The sequence below is a fragment of the Aquarana catesbeiana genome, linkage group LG03 (assembly GCF_042186555.1).
Source record: "Aquarana catesbeiana isolate 2022-GZ linkage group LG03, ASM4218655v1, whole genome shotgun sequence".
Lineage (NCBI taxonomy): Eukaryota > Metazoa > Chordata > Amphibia > Anura > Ranidae > Aquarana > Aquarana catesbeiana.
The window spans coordinates 695,628,011-695,635,073 of record NC_133326.1 but is presented as its reverse complement, the minus strand read 5'-3'; the positions used below and the strand labels follow the sequence as shown (position 1 = coordinate 695,635,073).

General features: G+C 38.3%; 1 pseudogene; it reads left to right on the top strand.

The window, feature by feature from the left end:
• Positions 1–1,822: 1,822 nt before the first annotated feature.
• LOC141134821 (olfactory receptor 5A1-like) lies at positions 1,823–2,572 on the top strand (annotated as a pseudogene).
• The last annotated feature ends 4,491 nt before the right edge of the window (positions 2,573–7,063 follow it).

Sequence of the window (7,063 nt, the reverse complement as noted above, 5' to 3'; positions counted from 1 at the left end):
AAAGAGACCACACATAGCTCTAACAAAGCTACATCTCCCCAGGGGGAAAAGAGGGCATTAGCTTACAAAATATTAGAGTGTATAACCTAGCTTTCTTATTGGGAATAGGATTGGACTGGACACTAATGGCTTCTTGATACTCTAACTACTCGAATCAGCAATGGCACATCCCTACTCTTTGGCGGTCCTGCTACACTGCCAATGGAAATCAATCTGTGCAAACCTGCAACACAACCTTCTTTTACGAGATACAGTCATAGCTTGGAGGGAAGTACGTAAGAGTCTAAACCTCCCCCCCTTCATCTCTAGGCACCTACCAATCCAAGGAAACCCCAGCTTTCTTCCGGGAATGGAACACAAAATCTACGCTTTATGGCAAAGAATTTTCTTCTCTCAGTGATTTGGAATAAAGCGTACCCTATGCCTTCTCAGTCATAGCCCAAAAATTCTGATGCTCACATGACACCGTAACCACATAGATGGAGGCGGGCGGAACAATTCCTGCATGATGGCCCACCCAGCAGGCCAGAAAGGACAGGGGAGGGAACCTCAGGCCAAGCTGACACAAATTTGGCGCAACTGGCAGCAACTAAAGACGGGCATCTGTTCCAACTCAGGAGCAGATCCCTGGAGCATCCATGCAGCCACACATGATGTCAACCAACAAACAAGAACTATTACTGCAGCTTCACAAAAAAAATCAATACAGATTTCTGCACATGATGGGAAGCTTCATAAACTCAACTTTACCTCCAGATACACTTGAGAATTTTCACAGTCCTTTCATTTACTACAAGGATTTCCAATCATACTATGATAAGGACGACGCCTCTTGAGATCTCCCCCTTTCCCCTTTTTTGTATCTCACAAAAAACCTTTAGGGATCTGAACCGGAAAAAATACTTCTTACCTGCTCACCGACCAGCGAGCAACGATCATTTCATCACTTTGCCAGAACTGCAATACTAAAAGCTGCATCTAAGGGAAGCTATTGCAGGCCACCCCCCTTCTTTTTCAGTCCCCCCCCACAGTGTGGTAATCCTTTATAGAAGATCCAGTTCTTATATTGTTTTCAGGTATACAATGATTACATTTTCCATTCATTTATCTTCACCCTCTGGAGGCTTTTACGTGGTTTTGCACAGGGGTGCCATTCTGTCCCTGTAAAAAGACATGAGACACTCGGGAACCAGTTAATGGGCATGTTTTACAAGCTTTGCTGCTTGTAAAAGTTTTCTATGAGTGACCAGCCCTGTCTAGCTGTTATTTTGTGGTTCAGGATGGAGAACCAGGGGGTGGTGAAAAAAAAGGCCCTCTTCATGACCTATTTCATACCTATTATTCTTAGCACCAGGTGTTTGTCTTCTGTACCTGGGAAGGTCCACAAGTTCAGTCCTCCACAACAATATCATTTTCTCATGTGGTCCCTTGGGAAAATGAATTGACCATTCTTTATGTAAATAATAATATATTCTCCAGGTAGTAGGTATGTAGGTAGGTATATACCAGGTAGTTTATCACCACAATGTATGCACAAAAAAGGAAAAGATTGGGACTTTACAAGTGCTGAGACCTCCTCTTAGAACAACTACTCATACACCATATAGGTATAAAACATTATTTTATTACAATCCTTAAAAATATGTCTCATAGAAAGACATCACAACAATGTAACCAATCTTATACTTTTAGGATTTCAAAATATTAAAAGCATTAGAATCCCGATTTTCTTTTTTCTGTTTTTCTCATATATTATGTTACCATTTTTGGAAACCTTCTTATCATGGTCTTGATTCATTTAAGTAAAAACCTTCATTCTCCCATGTACTTCTTCATTACTCAATTAGCATTGCTTGATATAATACTACTGTAAGTACAGATATTCTTCCTAACCTTCTTCACATCATACTGTACGATGGATATACCATGTTTCTTTCTGGATGTATCAGCCAGTTTTCGTTCTGTGCAACTGCTGAGGTTTCTGAGTGTCTTCTGCTGACTCTAATGTCCTACGATCACTACCTGGCCATCTGCAAGCCCTTGCATTACAATTCTATAATAAACCAAAGGTTTTGCATAAAATCAGTGATAATCATTTGGTTACTGGGCTTTAAAGTTATGTTACTTGAATCTGTGTCTTTATGCAGTCTACACTACTGTGGACCAAACATCATTGATCACTTCTTCTGTGACATACAACCCATACTTGAGCTTTCTTGGTCCGACCCTTTATGGATTCATATTCAGACCATCGTATTAGGCTTCTTTTTTGGTCTAGCTCCTTTTACCATTGTTGTTATATCATATATCTATATTGTTTTAACCATCTTAAAGATCCCATCAACTGCAGGGAGAAAAACAAGCATTCACCACTTCCAGCTCTCACTTAATCATAGTGTCTATATATTTCGGTACTCTAACCATTATGTATTTATTTCTATCTAGAGGAAAGTTAGTTGTGCTGGGTAAAGTCTTCTCCTTATTTTATACTATTTTTACCCCATTGATTAATCCTATCATATACTCTTTCAGGAATAAGGATTTTAAGAAAGCCCTTGATAAAATAAAATAAATCTCATGTAGGGACATTATGGTAGCAAAATGTGCAGTTATACTACACGACCAAAGGTTTGAAGGCCCCCGAAAAGTATTTCCAATGATGTTTCCAATGAAGGGTGCTGTTAATGCTCAATACAAATACATTTTAGATAATTGTGCACTTTTAATATTTCAGTAACAGTTTGGAGAAGGTCATTTTTGTGTTCCAGCATGACTGTGCCTCTGTGCCCAAAGACAGCTCCATAAAGACTCTGTAAGAAGGAACTTGATTAGCATGCACAAAGGCCTGACTCCAACCCCTGTTGAAATAAACTGAAACACCAACTGACAGGTATTCTCATCCAACTGCCATCTCACAAATGCTTTTTGGCTGAATAGACACAAATTTCCACAGAAACTCCAAAATTTTAAGGAATGCCTTTCACAAGGAGTAGAATCTAATATAGCTGCAAAGTGAGTGTCAACTCCATCCTTTGGAATGGGATGTCCGCATAGTGTATATCAAATATGGCCACTGTACAAATTCACCTTGTATGGCAAGGAAAACAGGGGAAATGTAGAAAGGAGTTACAAATAATAAAAAATAAATAATCTGCTAACCTGTGAGCTTATCTGTTCATGTAATGGCGCGTCACGTTTAGGCCCCAACTGACGCACATTTTATCAAAGAATGATGCCTTCAGGGGAAATGACCAAACGTTTGGCCATTTCCCCTGAAGAGGTTATTCTCTGACGAAATGTGTGTCAGGTGGGGCCTACATGTGACACCATTACGCTATCTGATTGCTGGAATACTGGTGTTTGGAGAATCACTTTATGCATCTTTTAATGTGATTCTATTGTGGAAAATATGTACAGTAAGCGTACTTCTATTATTAAAGATACCGATTTTTTAAACATATTGTACTATTAGATGTTTTCTTGCTTTGCATTACATTGTTGGGAGAGCTCACAGCAAGGGGATTAAGAGTGACAAGAAGACATCCTTGTCATTTTAAATGTGCTGTTGACCATTTATTATGGTCCACACTATCTGGTAAGAAGCCAACCTTAACTTGTATCACGGGTGATATTACTGTAGAGATCAGCACTGGATGTATCAACAATTTATTTCTTGGATTGCTTATACTTATTGGATAGGAGCGGCATCTATTTGCACTTGGATATGGGACTATACACCCTATATGTTTTTGGATACTGCACATACATTAACAACTTTTTACATTATTTAGTTCATCAATTGAGACCTTTTATGATTTGATTATTTGTTTTTCATTTCACAAATGTTATTATGTTGGTGATTATTTATGAAATGTAAATTTGCATTTATTTCATATTTTTTCACTTTATGAATTGAGATTTTTTTTTCATTGATATGTTTTAGTTTCATGCACATTACGAATTGTATATTTTCTATTATGTTGTATTGATTTAGTACCATGCTATTTGATTTATTTATACACAAATTTTGGCGTAGGCTGCTTTTATGTGTTAAAATTGCCCCCAGCGTGAAGTTATTTTTGTGTGTATATATATTAATATATATATATATATATATATATATATACACACACAGTCGACCCCCGAAATTCACAGAGGTGTCATTCCTAGAGCACCTGCAAACTGTGAAAAAACATTAATTTTGAATGTGGTCAAAAAATGCCTATAAATGCCTTTTTTATAATTAAAACCTGAATATGCACCCAAATATGCCCCCAAAACACTTTAATATCATTTCAAACTCAGCTTAAGACACTACCCTTAAAAAAAAAAAAAAATGTAAAGGTAAACCCGTATACTGTACAGTACTGTACTGCTATGTCTCCCGCAGTGCTAGAAAATTGTAATTGTAATTCATGCAAGTGTGTTTTCTTTGGTATGCGCTGTCCTTTTCTTTTGTAAAAATAGGGTAAGTACAGTAATAATTTAATTTAATAAAAATACAATTCAATTCAAAATATTCAAAATTTCAATTCAAAATACAATTCAAAATTGCGGAGGATATTTGCAGTTTCCGCAAAATTTCAGGGGTTTCCACAAACAATTATTCGTTAGATTCTAAGGAAAAATCTGCAAACCACTGAGGCCTCAAACTCTGAATGGGGGTCATCTGTATACGATTAGTCTATTATTGTACATCCAGTTGTGAATAAATCCTAAAAAATTGCTAAAAAAGGAGGGGTTGGGATTGGAAAAGGAAGATGGGGGGGGTAAAAGGAGGATGAGGTGGAAGTGGGGAAAGGACAGGGAGGAAGAGAGGGAGGGGCGATCGCTGGCAGGAATTAGCTTTTACAAAATTTAGCACATAAGGTGAAGGGGTGGGGGACTGTGGGTTGCGGCATCTGGGGGGGCAGACACTGCAAGCCTTGGTGGAAGATGAGTGTGGGGCGCGGTACCTGGGGGGGTCGGGCGCCACTTCCCTTGGTGTGGATTAGCATGGGCAGGGGTTCATTTTAATCAGCCAATCATGTGCTAGTTGGTTTTGTTTTTAATTATGTATTTCCTTCACACAATAATTGAGTATTCAAAGCAAAAATGCTGGTTCAACATATTTGCTAACATTCACTTTCCAAAGTGAACATTCTTTACTCTTTCGGTAAATCAACCCTATGGCATGCTACCAACTTAGAAGTGGATTGCAATGATTTTGTCTTGATATTTACCCCAAAGACTTACTGTAAAGAGACTTTTTTATGATACTACAATAGTTCGGACCCAAATATACATGTTAAAAATCTTACAATAAAAAAAACTGTAATCAAATAGTATTACATTGATATTGACGTGGAAATAGCTAATTGCCTCCACGAAGATCCTCACCTCAAGCATCTATGCACACTTATATAATCAGTCACACAACTGTACACATTTTGGTCAGCAATCACATATAGTCATAGTTGCCTCCCATGTGTATATTACAATTAAAACCTATTGAGGAAGTATTTGTTCAGTCTCAATGCATTTCACCAACCCTATGTACATTTCTTCAGGTGATATATAGATGAAGGAAGTGTTAAAATGCATCCATATCACTTGTTTACACATCATTAAAAGCCTTGACTTTGTTCAACTAGCAGAGGCTGACCCAGTGCCAATATACTCAGGAGGAATGCAGGAGCATCACAGTAGCCCAACACTATCTGTGCACTATAATAAGCAGGACAAACCATATCCTATACCAGTAATGGCGAACTTTGGCACCCCAGATGTTTTGGAACTACATTTCCCATGATGCTCAACTACACTGCAGTGTGCATGAGCATCATGGGAAATGCAGTTCCAAAATATCTGGGGTGCCAAGGTTCACCATAACTGCTCTATACTCTAAGCCTCCAACTCCACTTCAACATCCAGTAGTATATGACAACCATATGTCATCCACAGTCCCTGAATAAAATAGTAGGGGCCCCTGTAGTTCTAATACAAAGGGATCAACTTTTGTTCTGAGATGCTGTTTCATTCTTGGTAGACACCATCCAGGATCATCTCACACCAGTCACTTATGTGGGTCCAGTATATGAGCAATGGTTATTCCTTATTTTTGAATGAATAGAAAATGTGACAATAAAAAATATAATAGCAAGCACGTAACATTCTCTTCGCTGTTTGCATTTGCAGTTTATGTCACATTTTTATAGTAAAACATGGATACTGTAAGTACAGTGTGCTGATGGACAGTAATGGTGGAGTAGACCAAAAACTGCAAAATCTCCAATTTGTGTGGGGAAAAAAACTGTAAAACTCAAAGAATTAGAACCCTTGTCAGTTTAGTTTTACAGTCTGAATCTCATTAGGGAGATTTTCTTTCACGTCCCAGAGTTGTAACAGGGTGTGAGATGAAATCTCAAAAAAATTAGGTGAATTTCACTTAGACAGTTGTCCCTGGGAACAATTACCCCTCACTGTTTTGGGGACAATCAAAAATTTAGGATTTTCCACTACCCTTTGTCTGAGTGACATTGGCCAATGTCATTGGACATTTGGGCAAATCAAGAATGTTTCATCAATAGAAACACGATAGGATTCTAATCCTTCAATATTCCATCCAAAACTGAAAAAATAAATGTAATAAAAATAAGTTTAAAATAACCTTTAAGGTTGCCTTTCTCAACTTTATTTTACCCCAGAGGAACCCTCAAAATAATATTCCGGTCTCATAAAACACTTGCTGAAATTAATTATTTACGTGTCAGTGGGAACCTCTTGAACCGGACATAGGTTCAAATATCAACAGGTTCAGCAGGAGCCATGTATGGGCAGGCTGAATGTACAATGGATACAACCAGCCTGCCAGATCATCGCTAGAGACTGTTATAGCCACTAGTAATAATCACAGTGTTCTCCTGGTGGGGACAGTTCCCCCGTCCCCCTAGCAAGGAGCACACAATGGCTTGATGGGAGGGATTCCCCTGTCAACACTGTCTGTGTTTATGGGGAAAGCAAGCTAATTTCTTACCAACAACCTGTGGTTGCAGAAAAGAAATTTGCTCCATCTATGGCCGGC